Below are 17,252 nucleotides of genomic sequence, written 5' to 3' on the forward strand. Positions count from 1 at the left end.
TTTTGGAAGGGACATCCTGCGTGACACTGCAGTGCCACTCCTAAATGGGCCCGGTGTTTGTGTCGGCCACTAGGGTCGCTAATCTTACTCACACAGTCAGCTACCTCATTGCGCCTCTTTTTTTCTTTGCGTCATGTGCTGATTGGGGAGGGTTTTTTGGAAGGGACATCCTGCGTGACACTGCAGTGCCACTCCTAAATGGGCCCGGTGTTTGTGTCGGCCACTAGGGTCGCTAATCTTACTCACACAGTCAGCTACCTCATTGCGCCTCTTTTTTTCTTTGCGTCATGTGCTGATTGGGGAGGGTTTTTTGGAAGGGACATCCTGCGTGACACTGCAGTGCCACTCCTAAATGGGCCCGGTGTTTGTGTCGGCCACTAGGGTCGCTAATCTTACTCACACAGTCAGCTACCTCATTGCGCCTCTTTTTTTCTTTGCGTCATGTGCTGATTGGGGAGGGTTTTTTGGAAGGGACATCCTGCGTGACACTGCAGTGCCACTCCTAAATGGGCCCGGTGTTTGTGTCGGCCATTAGGGTCGCTAATCTTACTCACACAGTCAGCTACCTCATTGCGCCTCTTTTTTTCTTTGCGTCATGTGCTGATTGGGGAGGGTTTTTTGGAAGGGACATCCTGCGTGACACTGCAGTGCCACTCCTAAATGGGCCCGGTGTTTGTGTCGGCCACTAGGGTCGCTAATCTTACTCACACAGTCAGCTACCTCATTGCGCCTCTTTTTTTCTTTGCGTCATGTGCTGATTGGGGAGGGTTTTTTGGAAGGGACATCCTGCGTGACACTGCAGTGCCACTCCTAAATGGGCCCGGTGTTTGTGTCGGCCACTAGGGTCGCTTATCTTACTCACACAGTCAGCTACCTCATTGCGCCTCTTTTTTTCTTTGCGTCATGTGCTGATTGGGGAGGGTTTTTTGGAAGGGACATCCTGCGTGACACTGCAGTGCCACTCCTAGATGGGCCCGGTGTTTGTGTCGGCCACTAGTGTCGCTTAGCTTAGTCATCCAGCGACCTTGGTGCAAATTTTAGGACTAAAAATAATATTGTGAGGTGTGAGGTATTCAGAATAGACTGAAAATGAGTGGAAATTATGGTTTTTGAGGTTAATAATAATATGGGATCAAAATGACCCCCAAATTCTATGATTTAAGCTGTTTTTTAGTGTTTTTTTAAAAAAACACCCGAATCCAAAACACACCCGAATCCGACAAAAAAAATTTGGTGAGGTTTTGCCAAAACGCGGTCGAACCCAAAACACGGCCGCGGAACCGAACCCAAAACCAAAACACAAAACCCGAAAAATTTCAGGCGCTCATCTCTAGTAACTAGACATTTTAGCACTGTGTGCAAGAAACAGCATCGGAAGCCCTGCATGCAAAACAAGGGCAGTGCGCGCAGTAGGCGCGCGCAAAAATACATAGGGGCGTGGCTTCGTGGAGAAGGGGTGTGGCCACAAAATAATACCAATTCATAAAACGGTGCACAGTAGTCTCCATTATTCAAATTACGCCGCACAGTAGCACCACTACACCTGGTAGAGACCCTATTACACCTTACGGCAGACAGATTCCTCTTTTTACACATTACGGCAGACAGCGTCCCCTTTTTACATATTACGGCAGACAGCGTCCCCCTTTTTACACATAACGGCAGACAGCGTCTCCTTTTTACACATAACGGCAGACAGCGTCCCCTTTTTACACTTAACGGCAGACAGCGTCCCCTTTTTACACATAACGGCAGACAGCGTGCCCTTGTTACACATAGCGGCAGACAGCGTCCCCCTCTTTACACATTACGGCAGACAGCGTGACCTTTTTACACATAGCGGCAGACAGCGTGCCCTTTTTACACATAACGGCAGACAGCGTCCCCTTTTTACACTTAACGGCAGACAGCGTCCCCTTTTTACACATAACGGCAGACAGCGTGCCCTTGTTACACATAGCGGCAGACAGCGTCCCCCTTTTTACACATTACGGCAGGCAGATTCCCCATTTTTACACATTACGGCAGCCAGCGTCCCCTTTTTACACATAACGGTAGACAGCGTCCCCTTTTTACACTTAGCGGCAGACAGCGTGCTCTTGTTACACATAGCGGCAGACAGTGCCCCCCTTTTTACACATTACGGCAGGCAGATTCCCCCTTTTTACACATTGCGGCAGACAGCGTCCCCTTTTTACACATCGCGTCAGGCAAATTCCCACTTTTTACACATCGCGGCAGACAGCGTGCCCTTGTTACACATTACGGCAGGCAGATTCCCCCTTGTTACACATAACGGCAGGCAGATTCCCCCTTGTTACACATTACGGCAGGCAGATTCCCCCTTTTTACACATTACAGAAAGAAGGAAAAGAAAAGAATGAATTATACTTACCCTCTCCGCTGGCTCAGGCTCCTCGGTGCAGCTTCTGTCAGAGACGGATCACGATTCCCGGGCAGGAGAGAAGGAGGAGGAGGGAGGTGGAGGAAGGAGCCGCAGTAGCGCTGTGTTATTGGTGGAGGCGCTGCTGCTGCTGTCCCTCTGCTTCACTATAGGCTGTTCTCCGCCGCTGTGAATGGCTGGGATGCGCTTCACAGTGGCGGAAGACAGCCTATAGTGAAGCAGAGGGACAGCAGCAGCAGCGCCTCAACCAGTAACAAAGCGCTGCTGCGGCTCCCTCCTCCACCTCCCTCCTTCTCCTTCCCCCTGTGACCGCTGTGCTGCGCTCCTCTCCTGTGTCCTGCGGGTGGCTGTGTGCTGCGGGCAGCAGTTGCCCGCAGCACACAGCGGCATGTAATGAGTCAGTTTGACTCATTACATGCTTTGGGCCCCTGGACAGTGGCGGGCCCCAGTGCAACGCACTGGTTGCACTGGCGGTAGTTCCGCCTCTGACACAGGGGACTGCTGGAGAGTGGCTGTTGGAAAGCCGGAGTCATACACTCTGCTAGTGCTGGGTGCGGGAACAAAGGTGGCAGGTTGCACCACAGGGCACTAGTACAGGAGAGCTCTAACTGCACGCAGAAGGAAACCACCAGGGAGTCAGGCTATGCTACAGGAAAGGTCCACAGGAAAGTCCACAGTGAACTGCACACTGGAATCGCTGGAGAGACACTTGAAGCACCGACAACCTTCTGGGTGCTGGGACAGGATATTTATACCTGCTAGATAGCAGGGACTGGCTGACAATTAAGCCCTGGCTCCAGCAGCACTGTGGATAGGTGAGAATGGTGACATGTGATCCAAGTCCAAAATGGCTGCGCCCATAGATGGAGATTGAAGGGGAAAGAAGCACTCTGAAACCATGTGTTAAAGAACAATGGCGGCGGAGGCTGCAGCAGCAGAAACTCCACGCGTCCAGACGCGTACAGCGGCCACAGGGACGGAAGCGGCGGCCGGAGCACACAGAGGACGTACATCCAGCAGAGGACTACGGGTGCGGCAGTGACGGCCGCGACGGGGCTGAGAGTACCGCACCACCATAAGTGCATACACTGAGGAGGCCGCTAAAACCAGCGCTGCAGGCAATAACCAAAAACATAGCTATAGCCCGGCCCTGGCTCGCTGAGCCAATCTCAGGAGGCATCTAACAGGTAGGAACCGGCGTCTAGTTACCCGGATCGTGACATGCATATTGTGTTATATAACTCCAGAAAAATAATGGAGAATAAAAATTTGGAGGATAAAATAGGGAAAGATCAAGAACCACTTCCTCCTAGTGCTGAAGCTGCTGCCATTAGCCATGACATAGATGAAATGCCACCGTCGTCTGCCAAGGCCGATGCCCAATGTGATAGTAGAGGGCATGTAAAATCCAAAAAGCCAAAGTTCAGTATAAAGACCCAAAAAAAGAAATTTCAATCGTCTGAGGAGAAACGTAACTTGCCAATATGCCATTTACGACACGGAGTGGCAAGAAATGGCTGAGGCCCTAGCTTATGTTCATGACTCGTGGTTCAGCTTCACATGACGATGGAAGCCCTCATCCTCCCACTAGAAAAATGAAAAGCGTTAAGCTGGAAAAAGTACAGAAAAGAACTGTGCGTTCTGAGATGGTATCACAAATTCCCAAGGAGAGTCCAAGTGTGTCGGCGGTTTGCGATGCCTGACCTTCCCAACACTGGACGGGAAGAGGTGGCTCCTTCCACCATTTGCACGTTCCCTGCAAGTGCTGGAAGGAGCACCCACAGTCCAGTTCCTGATATTGAAATTGAAGATGTCACTGTTGAAGTACACCAGGATGAGGATATGGGTGTTGCTGGTGCTGAGGAGGAAGTTGACAATGAGGATTCTGATGGTGATGTGGTTTGTTTAAGTCAGGCACCGGGGGAGACAGCTGTTGTCCTTGGGATGAAGAAGCCCATTGTGATGCCTGGGGAAACTACCAAAAAAGCCACCTCTTCAGTGTGGAATTATTTCTCCACAAATCCGGACAACAGGTGTCAAGCCATCTGTTGCCTCTGTCAATCTGTAATAAGTAGGGGTAAGGATGTTAACCACCTAGTAACATCCTCCCTTATACGTCACCTGCAGCGCATTCATCATAAGTCAGTGTCAAGCTGTGAAACTTTGGGTAAGAGCGTAAGCAGTCCACTGACACCTAAATCCCTTCCTCCTCTTGTACCCAAGCTCCTGCAAGCCACACCAAAAACTCCCTCAACGTCAACTTCCTCCTCAGTCAGGAACGTTAGTAGTCCTGCAGGCCATGTCACTGTCAAGACTGAGGAGTTCTCTTCTAACCGGGATTCCTCCAGAGGATCCTTGTGTGGTACGCCTGCTTTTGCTGCCGCTACTGTTGTTGCTGCTGGGAGTCGATCGGCATCCCAGAGGGGAAGTAGGAAGACCACTTGTACTACTTCCAGTAAGCAATTGACTGTCCAACAGTCCTTTGTGAGGAAGATGAAATATGACAGCAGTCATCCTTTTGCAAAGAGGATAACTGAGGCCTTGACAGCTATGTTGGTGTTAGACGTGCTTCCGGTATCCGCCATTAGTGCAGTGGGACTTAGAGAATTGTTTGAGGTACTGTGTCCCCGGTATCAAATCCCATCTAGGTTCCACTTCTCTAGGCAGGCGATACCGAGAATGTATAGAGACGTCAGAAAAAGTGTCCTTAGTATCCTACAAAATGCAGTTGTACCCACTGTCCACTTAACCACAGACGTGTGGACAAGTGGAACAGGGCAGACTAATGACTATATGATTGTGACAGCCCACTGGGTAAATATATGGCCTTCCGTAGCAACAACAGCAGCGGCACCAGTAGCAGCATCTCGCAAACGCCAACTCGTTCCTAGGCAGGCTACGCTATGTATCACTGCTTTCTGTAAGAGGCACACAGCTGACAACCTCTTACGGAAACTGAGGAACATCATCGCAGAATGGCTTACCCCAATTAGACTTTCCAGGGGATTTGTGATATCGGACAACACCACCAACATTGTGCATGCATTACATCTGGGCTAATTCCAGCACGTCCCATGTTTTGCACATACAATTAATTTGGTGGTGCAGAATTTTTTTAAAAATGACAGGGGCATGTCGTTCCGGTTTTGGCAGCGCATGGAGTAGCAGCGCTCCTCTCAAGCTCCGGTGCCCGCCACTTATTTACACGGCGAATAGCCTTTTTAGGCTACCCTACCGCAACCACCCACCTCCTCAAGCCTCCTGGGGGTCCCCCATCCATTGTATGGAGAGGTACCTGACCGGCAACATGCCCCAGAAGCAGCAGAAACCGGGAAGGGACAGGGACAGACCTGCCACATCCAAGATGGCCACCGCAGCTGCTGTTAATCCTGGACATCCAGACACTGCCAGCTCCGTGGAACTACAGGTACAAAAGCAGCTCCGCAAGGCTCCTGCCAGCGATACAGCACCAAATGCTGCACATAACCCTCCCTTATCCTATGCTGACATTGTGAGGGCTGTAAAAGAGACAGTGCAACCTTTATTACAGGAGCAAGCTCAGACGCAGGCAGCTGCCTTACAACAAGCAGTGCTAGATATAAAAAGCCAATATAAGCAACTCACCAAGAGGCTGACACAAGTGGAACAAACTGCAGGCTCCAATTTTCAGGATCTTGCTGATTTAAAAGACACGGTAGCTAACCTACAGAAATCTGATACGCAGGTTTGGGCGAAATTAGATGACTTGGAGAATCGCTCGCGCAGATGTAATTTGCGCCTCATAGGCTTGCCTGAGTCCATTCGCGGCCCTGAGTTATACAAATTTCTGCGCCACACGTTACCCGAAATTCTGGATGTGCAGGAAGTGTGTGCAGACTTGGTTGTGGAACGTGCTCATAGAACAGGCCCCTCCAGACCCTCAGGCTCAGGCTCTAGGCCACGCGCAGTCCTTTTTAAGTGCCTAAATTTCCTACATAAGGAAGCGCTGTGGTCTGCATCCCGTCGCCTCAGGGATATCTCGTGGGACGGGAACAAATTATTGCTGTTCCAGGACTATTCCCCGGAATTGACACGGCTGCGGAAGGCTTTCACTCCTATATGCTCCTCATTGGTGTCGGCTGGTCGTAAATTTGCTCTGCTTTATCCTGCACGTTTAAGGATCTTTGATGGAAACTCCTTTAAAGATTTCTCCACACCTGCAGATGCTGAGAGTTTCCTATCGGAGGGACATAACAGGATGGAAGAAGAAGACAGCTAATATATATATTAAAATTAGCAGGCCTGGAAGACCTGGCAATTCAGTCTTTTTTTGAACTAGGAGTCTGGACACATACTCTGAAGCTGGACTTTGGCCCGGAACCTGTCCCCCCCCCCTCCCCCTTCCCCCCTCCTTCCCCTCTCGTCACCCGATGGACGCTGATCCTGCATTTTATACAAAGGGGAAGGAACAACTGCAGGTCTAGGTGCAGGAGCTTCCACTCCCCCCCCCTCCCCCCCCCACACCCCTCTCCACTCATGTTGCAGAACTGAAATCATACATAGGCCCCAAAGGAGTTAAACTCTTTAATCCCTAAATTGGTTGCGGTATTGCATTTATACATCCTATCTGATAGGTGGTTGAGGCTAGGAGCCTAATGTACTCCCTGCTTTATCAATCCGCATTATTCATACTGTGAAATCCGTATTGGATATCTATGACAGAGACACATGTTAGGTGCTTCTGTTATACGGTTTGTTGTTTTTCTGTTTGTCTTGTGTCCCCCCACCCCATCCCCTCCTAATGTGTCTATAAGTTGCATTAATAGGTTACTGTTCCTGTTGGGTACCCGGTATTTCTACCTCCTGATTTCCTTTTGGAAGCCTAATGACGGGCCTTCTTTCTGCCAGAAGGATGCCCATTCCTTTAGATTTGAGATTTGATGTCTGGTTTCAAAGTGGCTACGTGGAATGTTGGGGGTATACACTCACCTATAAAGAGGAAGAAGATACTCTTATATCTTAATAAGCTGCGTTTAGACCTGGTTTTCTTGCAGGAGACCCACCTCCTGTCCCCAGAGGCCAAGAAGTTAGGCACGCTTGGTTGGCGTGTGGTGGCCGATGCTCCCTACTCATCAAAAGCCAGAGGGGTTCTGGTTATGGCCAGGCGCTCATTGGGGCTGGAGGTGGTCTCTTCTGTAGTAGACCCGGCAGGCAGGTACCTTATTATAGAAGTAACCATTTGGGAAGAAAAATATGTGTTGTGTACGGTTTACGCTCCTACCAATACTCAAAAGCCTTCTTTCGCTCCCTGCTTACTGCCCTATATCCATATGCCACCTCATCTATGATTGTAGGGGGTGACTTTAATGTCATTGCTTCAAAATACATGGATGTTCAATCCTCCACCTCCACCCGCAACCCTCCTAAAATGGGCATCCCGTATATGGAGCAACAACTCCAAATATTAGATATTTGGAGATTTTTACACCCCACAGATAGAGAGTACACCTGCCTCTCCGCTGCCCATCATTCCCTATCCAGGATCGATTATTTGATGGTCTCTGATTCCTTGGTTATACATGCCCTTGATTCCTCTATTGAACCAATGGCGTTGTCGGACCATTCAGTAGTATGGGCCTCCATGTCCACAAAAGTAGATGTTGGTACCTTTAGGCGCTGGCGCTTTCCTACAGATTTCTCCTCCTCTTTAGAATTTCGTAAGGAACTGGAGTCATATTGGGATGAGTACGCTACCACAAATGCCCCGATGGCACAGGATGACCCTTTGGTTTTCTGGCAGGCCTCTAAAGCGGTCATTAGGGGGCGCCTCATTGAGTATGTCTCCCGAAGGAAAAAGTCATTCGCTTCTACTTTTAAGAGCTCCCAACAGCGACTGACTGAGCCTACCAGAAGTTCAAACAGAATCCCTCCCCGGCCACAAAATCCTAATATTTGGATGCTAAAGTAGCTTTTAACGCAGTTCTGCAGGCGCTGGGGGATAAACACACATTTCATAAGAATCATAGATTTTACCGTTTCGGAAATAAGACAGGCAAATTATTATCCCATTTATTGAAAGGATCTACCTCAAATTCTCTTATCCATCCACTGAAGAGGCCAGATGACACATTGGCTTCTGTTATGCACACCAGTGCCTGCAGGAATGTACTGGTGTTTGAACTGTTATGCACACCAGTACCTGCAGGAATGTACTGGTGTCTGAACAGAGAGGGATGCAAAACAAATGAACTCACAGACAGACTGGGAAATATGACATAATGTACACAGAAGGTGATAGGGTAACAAAACCAACACAGAGTGAACAGAGAAGCCCAGAGGCTAAGAAACTGGGTGACCCCTAGTATTAGTAAATGCTCAGATGGAAAAAGCAAGATGTTGTGTTTTAATACGTAGAGAACCCGAAATGCTGTTGCTAAGGGCAACAGCAAAACCCTAAAGGGTTACCAACGGGTGTGGCAGTAAACTCCTTGGTCAGAGATGGAATAATAGACACAAGGAGAGTCTCCACAATCCTAATTCTCACATGCAGGGCCCAGGTTCAGCTTACTGCCACTAAACTGACACATGGACGCCCTGCACAGTGAAAGAGGATTATGCAGGCAGGTCTGAAAGTACAGCCACAAACCTGCTGGGTTCACAGAATAGCAAAAGAACCTCAGCAGGCTAAACGACTGACTCCAGTCTTACTGCTAGGTCTGGATTGGCAGAGTGTAGTACCAAATCCCCAGGCCTATTTGCAGTTAGCAACAACAAATACAAAGCTACACAGTACTGGCTAACTTTCAGGAACTGACTAACCAACAAAGATTCAGCAGCATCTGCTTAACCTGAGAAGGGGCCTTATAAAGCAGGTGCTGTCCACGCCCCCCTCAGACCTCACAGACTGTGAGCACAAAAACCAGCACCGGATCCCCTGCCTGTAACCACTGCACAGCAAAAGACCCGAACCGGAGTATCAGCTGCGCTCATGTTACTCCGCTAGCACTTGTCTCCCGGTTGCCATGATGACGTGGCAGCACAGGGCAGGAGACCCTAACAGTACCCCCCCTCTGACGAGGGGTCAAAGAACCCCTACCACCGGGTTTATCGGGGAACTGCGAGAAGAAAGAGCGTATCAGTCTGGGGGCATGAAGATCACAACTGCGCACCCACGACCGCTCCTCCGGGCCATACCCCTTCCAGTGCACCAAAAATGACAGCCGACCCCGAACCATCTTGGAGTCAAGAATCCTTTCAACAACAAACTCCCTCTGGCCACGTATCAGAAGAGGGGAAGGTCTTCCTCTGGAAGAAGGATTACTAATCGCCCGTTTTAAAAGGGAACAATGAAATGTTTTATTGATACCCAAAGAACGGGGCAGATCTAACTGAAATGCCACCGGATTGATAACCCTGGTGATCTTATAAGGGCCGATGAACCGGGGGCCTAACTTATGAGATGGCTGTCTCAACTTCAAATTCTTGGTAGACAACCAGATGAAGTCTCCTAATTTGAAGCTGCAGGGTCTTTTCCGCTTATCAAAAACCCTTTTGGTCACTAATGACACAGACACAAGGGCTTTCTTCACTTTCCTCCAAATACCTCTGGGGACCGAAACGACAGAGGAACCACCAGGCGTGGAGTCCAGGGGGTCAAAAGAATTGGCCTTAGGATGATGCCCATACACACAAAGGAAGGGAGAGATCCCTGTAGCAGAGTGAGCCGCGTTGTTATAGGCAAACTCCGCCATTGACAGATGAGCAACCCAGTCAGTCTGACACTTGGAGACATAACACCTGAGGAACTGCTCCAAGGACTGGTTCACCCTTTCAGTCTGCCCATTAGACTGCGGATGGTAGCCTGACGACAAGCAGACAGAAATCTGGAGATCGGAACAAAATGCCCTCCAGAATTTGGCCACAAACTGGGATCCGCGGTCAGAGACCACATCAAGTGGCAACCCGTGGAGACGCACAACATGCAGCATAAATAATTCAGACAGGCGTCTGGCCGATGGCAGCCCAACCAGTGGAACGAAGTGCGCCATCTTCGAAAACCTGTCAACGACAACCCAGATGGCTGTCATCCCCGAGGATTTGGGCAAGTCCACAACAAAATCCATTGAAATGTGGGTCCATGGCTTAGATGGAATAGAGAGTGGATGTAATGGGCCAACAGGAACCCCTCTAGGAGTCTTATTTCGGGCACAGATGTCACATGCCCGAACCCACTGATCCACATCCTTAGCCACCGAGGGCCACCACACCGCCCTAGATAGCAACTCCCGAGTTCTGGCAATACCCGGGTGACCTGCCGACTTCTTGGCATGGAATTCCAGGAACACTCGCTGTCTTAACCTAGGAGGCACAAACAAAAGACCTACCGGAAGGTCTGGAGGAGCCTGCTCCTGTGCTCTAAGGACTAATGACAAGAGGTCCTGGGTAATGCCCACTTTAATACATGATGGGGACACAATGGGCAACGGCTCCTCGGTGGTCTCCTGGATTGGAGCAAAACTCAGCGAGAGCGCATCAGCCTTGATGTTTTTTGACCCAGGGCGATATGTTATCAAAAAATTAATGCGAGCAAAAAACAAAGCCCATCGTGCCTGCCTGGCATTGAGACGCTTCGCTGACTCTAAATATGCCAAATTCTTATGGTCGGTGAGAATTGAGACCACAAACTTAGCCCCCTCAAGCCAGTGTCTCCACTCCTCGAGTGCATCCTTAATAGCCAACAATTCCCGGTTACCCACGTCATAATTCATCTCGGCAGGCGAAAATTTACGGGAAAAGTAAGCACAGGGATGAAGGCGATTATCAGACACTCCCATCTGAGAGAGCACTGCCCCAATACCCATCTCAGAGGCATCCACCTCCACCACAAAAGGACACTCTGGATCTGGGTGTCGCAGCACCTTGGCCGAGACAAATGCCCTTTTGAGACGGGCAAAAGCCGCTTTGGCCTCACGAGACCAGTGAGCAACATCCGCCCCTTTCTTAGTGAGTGCCACCAAGGGCGCCACTATAGACGAAAATCCAGCGATAAATCGTCTATAAAAATTTTCAAAGCCCAGGAAACGCTGAAGCGCCTTCAAACTAGTGGGCTGCACCCAATCCAGGACTGCCTGTACCTTGGAACCCTCCATTTGGAAACCTTCTGGGGAGATAATATATCCTAGAAATGCGATTTGCTGAACTTCAAATTCGCACTTCTCCAGCTTCGCCCCAAGCCGGTGGTCTCTGAGTTTCTGGAGGACTAAGCGTACATGCTTCCGATGTTCCTCCAGGGAATGGGAGAAGATTAGGATGTCATCTAAGTATACAACTAAGAATCTATCCAAATATTCCCTGAGCACATCGTTCATGAAATCCTGGAAGACTGCCGGGGCATTACAGAGCCCAAAAGGCATCACCAAATATTCATAATGCCCTGAGTGGGTATTAAAGGCAGTCTTCCATTCATCCCCCTCTCTTATTCGGATTAGATTGTACGCACCGCGTAGGTCAATCTTAGAAAAAATGGTGGCAGTACGAAGCTGGTCAAACAAGACCGAAATGAGAGGCAGTGGGTATGAGTTTTTAATCGTGATACGGTTCAATTCCCTGAAGTCGATGCAGGGTCGCAATGAACCGTCCTTTTTACCCACGAAGAAGAACCCCGACCCAACTGGAGACTGTGAAGGTCTGATAAATCCTTTAGCCAAGTTCTCCTGAATGTACTCTGCCATAGCCTGAGTCTCAGGACGTGACAGGGAGTACAACCTGCTCTTGGGAAGCTTAGCATTCGGCAACAAATCAATGGCACAGTCATAGGGGCGATGGGGAGGTAGTACCTCTGCAACTTTTTTGGAGAACACGTCCGCAAAATCTGCATAACACCCTGGCAATCCTGGCAAACTTAGCTGCGAGAGCCTGACTGGAAGGCTCAAGCAACTCCTGAAACAATCAGTACCCCAACTAAGAATCTCCCCAGAGACCCAGTCAAATTGAGGATTGTGGGCCCTTAACCAGGGTAACCCCAACACCAATGGGGCAAAAGTACAGACAGTCACATAAAAGGACAATTTTTCAGAGTGTGTGGTCCAATAAACAAAGAAATCTGGCTAGTGCAAGAGGTAATTTTACCCTGGGATAATGGTTCCCCGTTTAACCCACAAATCTCAATTTCCGACGCCAAGGGTACTAAGGAAACAGAGTGTTTCAGGGCGAATTGGCGGTCCATAAAAACCCCGTCGGCCCCACTGTCCACAAAGGCCTCAGTCTTGACAGTTTGACCGAGGATCTTCAAGGTCACCGGAATGATAAAAGTCTTCTTGGGAAATTCTGACTTCTGGCCTGACAGGATATTTCCCATCACCCTCAGGCCCTGAAGTTTTCCGGCTTTTCTGGGCATGATACTACCACATGACCCTTATTCCCACAGTACAAACACAACCCCTGCTGTCTCCTCCGCGTCTTCTCACGCGAGGAGAGGCGGGTAGCCCCAATCTGCATAGGCTCCTCGGAAAATTCCTCAGAGTCTGAGGTTCCCTTGGGAAAGAAGGAAACCTCGGTCTCCCTTTCAAGCCTACGCTCTCTCAGCCGTCTATCCACCCGGATGGATAACTGCATGAGCTGATCCAAGCTATCAGGCAAGGGATATTGTACCAGTTGATCTTTTATCTGGTTAGAAAGACCTCTTCGGTACTGGTGTCTCAGGGCTGGGTCATTCCACTGGGTATCATGGGCCAACCTCCGCAACTCTGTACAGTAAACCTCAACTGGCCTTCGCCCTTGCTTAAGGATCGAAATCTGAGCCTCGGCTGAGGCCGTCTTGTCAGGGTCATCATACAACATGCCCAGTGCCGTAAAAAAAGCATCAACACTTTTAAGCGACGGACAGTCAGGCTGCAACCCAAATGCCCAGACCTGTGGGTCTCCTTGTAGCAAGGAAATCACTATGCCCACCCGCTGAATCTCTGACCCAGAAGACTGAGGCCTAAGCTGGAAATATAACTTGCAGCTCTCCTTAAAACAAAAGAACTGCGAGCGATCTCCAGAAAAACGATCCGGAAGATTTACTTTCGGCTCCTTAACCCCTGAAGGTGCTGCTGCTGCGGGAGCTCCGCCAGCGGCCTGGGAGGTGTGCATTTTAATGGACAAATCATTAAATTGACGAGTCAGGACCTGCACCTGATCGACCACCTGTTGCAACGTATTTTGAGGGGTATGCTCCATATTCCCACAAAATTTCAACAGGAGTATTGGGCTGCTGAATATGTTATGCACACCAGTGCCTGCAGGAATGTACTGGTGTTTGAACTGTTATGCACACCAGTACCTGCAGGAATGTACTGGTGTCTGAACAGAGAGGGATGCAAAACAAATGAACTCACAGACTGACTGGGAAATATGACATAACGTACACAGAAGGTGATAGGGTAACAAAACCAACACAGAGTGAACAGAGAAGCCCAGAGGCTAAGAAACTGGGTGTCCCCCTAGTATTAGAAATGCTCAGATGGAAAAAGCAAGATGTTGTGTTTTAATACGTAGAGAACCCGAAATGCTGTTGCTAAGGGCAACAGCAAAACCCTAAAGGGTTACCAACGGGTGTGGCAGTAAACTCCTTGGTCAGAGATGGAATAATAGACACAAGGAGAGTCTCCACAATCCTAATTCTCACTTGCAGGGCCCAGGTTCAGCTTACTGCCACTAAACTGACACATGGACGCCCTGCACAGTGAGAGAGGATTATGCAGGCAGGTCTGAAAGTACAGCCACAAACCTGCTGGGTTCACAGAATAGCAAAAGAACCTCAGCAGGCTAAACGACTGACTCCAGTCTTACTGCTAGGTCTGGATTGGCAGAGTGTAGTACCAAATCCCCAGGCCTATTTGCAGTAAGCAACAACAAATACAAAGCTACACAGTACTGGCTAACTTTCAGGAACTGACTAACCAACAAAGATTCAGCAGCATCTGCTTAACCTGAGAAGGGGCCTTATAAAGCAGGTGCTGTCCACGCCCCCCTCAGACCTCACAGACTGTGAGCACAAAAACCAGCACCGGATCCCCTGCCTGTAACCACTGCACAGCAAAAGACCCGAACCGGAGTATCAGCTGCGCTCAGGTTACTCCGCTAGCACTTGTCTCCCGGTTGCCATGACGACGTGGCAGCACAGGGCAGGAGACCCTAACAGCTTCTAAATCTAAAGATATAGCGAGAGTTCTGTCAGATTTTTACGCTACTATTTATGAAACTTCCTCCGTTAATGAGGGCTCTAAACAGTCGTTCTGGGATTCTATTTCTCCACCTCAGGTGGATTCATCTCTGACAGAACATCTCTGCTCACTTATAACAGAAGTTGAGGTAGAAAAGGCCATTAAACACCTGAAACCCTTAAAATCCCCGGGACCGGATGGCTATTCTGGGGAATACTCTAAATTACTCTCAGCAAAATTGATTCCCTATCTTACCTCCCTTTTTAATATAATCATAATATCCCATAAAATACCCACATACTTTAATTATGCCTTTATACGGCTCCTACCTAAACCAGGCAAAGATTTACAACTCCCAGGGTTCTATAGACCGATCTCGCTCCTAAATGTAGACTATAAATTGTTTACAAAAATTCTCGCAGACAGACTGAAACCCCTTCTTCCTTCTGTGGTCCACCCCGACCAAACAGGATTTATCTCTGGGAGACATTCCACTAGTAATATTCGCAAAATACTGGCGGCGGTGCACTGGCTGGGCCAATCGGGAAATGAAGACCCACATTTTCTCTTCTCGCTAGATGCCGAAAAGGCCTTTGACCTGGTGAGCTGGGATCATTTATACACCACTCTGGAGAGGTTTGGGTTCCCGTCGGGCCTAGCTAGTGTACTGCGGGCCTTGTACTCAAATTCCAGCTCTCGTATCCTATGTAATGGATTTCTCTCGGACCCAGTGCGTTTGGGAAGGGGCACCAGACAAGGATGTCCATTATCACCCCTTTTATTTGCGCTAGCCGTAGAGCCTCTTGCTCTGGCGCTGCGGGGACTCACCTCGTTCTCAGGTATCTCAATTCATGACCAGGAACTTAAATTGAGCCTATTTGCAGATGATATGTTACTCTTTGTATCCCACCCTGAAGTCTCCATCCCAGCCATAATGGAAAAAATTCATGAATTCGGCCTCTTTGCCGGTTATAGAGTAAATACATTAAAATCCGAATTACTCCCTTTAACCCAGTCAGCACTTAATATGTCTTCTCTCCCTCTCATATCCCAGTTCACTGTTACAAAAACTAAATTAAAGTACCTAGGAGTCTATTTACCACCTGATTTAACAAATCTATACAAGCTGAACTATACACCCACACTACAGGCTATCTCTACCCAGCTCAAATCATGGTCAGCGCTCCCTCTATCTTTGCTAGGCCGCGCGGCGGTCCTCAAGAGCATTATTTTTCCAAAGATATCCTACGCGCTCCAGTTGCTGCCCCTTAAAATCTCCAGAGCAGATGCGCATGCCTATGACAAAACATGCACAAAATTCTTGTGGGCAAATAAAAAACCAAGAATAGCAATAGCTAAACTCAAGTTACGAAAGGAGGAGGGGAGCCTTGCGATCCCAGATCTACTTACCTTCTCTAGGGCAGTGGCCTTCCGATATATAAATGACTGGCTTAAGACAAAAACCACATATACGAATTATCAAATTGAGCAGGCCTTGGTATCACCTTATGATTTGAGGGCTTTATTGCACACCCCACTCACCTTGCTTCCTCCACAAGCAAAAAACAATTTGTTATTTTGGGATACTTATGTCGCCTGGAAAATAATAAATAAAGCACTACACAGGAATTTCACCCGTACGGATTTTATTCCGTTCTGTGGGAATCCTTGCTTTACCCCGCCCATGGAGAATGTAAAATTTGAGGTGTGGCGGTCTAAGGGAATCAGTAGCATTAGAGACGTTTTCGATCCTGGAGTTCTGGTGTATTCATTTTCTGGACTAGTGGAGAGGTATGGTGTGCTTCGGTCGGAATTTTTTATGTATCTCCAGGTTAGACATTATGTGCAATCCCTCCCTGACCCATTAATTCAACCTGGAGGTTCTGACTCCCTCACATCTCTACTCACTCGAACTATCAAGTTGCCCTATAAAACGAAATGGCTATATTGGGACCTTCTTCCTTGTGTTGTGGAGAGGTTATGGAGTCAGATGTTCGAAAGATGGAGGGTAGACCTATCTATGCAAGGGTCTCTAACGGAATTTTTCCCTACCAGGTATTTTTAAAGCCCTCCATTCCTCGAACCTACAGGAGATCCATGTGAAATTTTTAAACCGAGCTTATATATCCCCCAGTCAGAGGAGTCATATGGTGCCTTTGGATTCGGGCCAATGTCTTAAATGTAGGGCGCCCCATGCAACTTTGATGCATGTATTTTGGAGTTGCCCCAAAATACAGAGGTTTTGGAATAAAATTCTCTCGTATCTAAACAGTAAATTTGGGTTGCATCTCCCCCTATTACCTAGGATACTACTGGGTTTACATCTCCCCGATGGGGATTTACTGGCTAAGATCCTCCCATTGCGCCCTTTCCTCTATGTGTTTCTTACTCTGGCAAAGAAAGCCATTTTGACGCAATGGATCCACAGATCCCCCCCAGGCTAGAACAACTTCTGGGTATGGTAAAGTTGACCTTATATTATGATAGACAATCTGCCATGTATGATGTAGACAAGCATGCTCACCTATTCTATAAGAAGTGGGGACCATTTATAGAAGTTCTAGACCCCATGTTAAGATCACATATCCTAAAATTTTTCGACTCGCTGGAAAGAACGACCCTGAGAGAGATATGCACCCCCCACCACCTTATCCCTGTGAGTC

This window comes from Pseudophryne corroboree, chromosome 3 (genome assembly GCF_028390025.1).
Source record: "Pseudophryne corroboree isolate aPseCor3 chromosome 3, aPseCor3.hap2, whole genome shotgun sequence".
Classification (NCBI taxonomy): Eukaryota; Metazoa; Chordata; class Amphibia; order Anura; family Myobatrachidae; genus Pseudophryne; species Pseudophryne corroboree.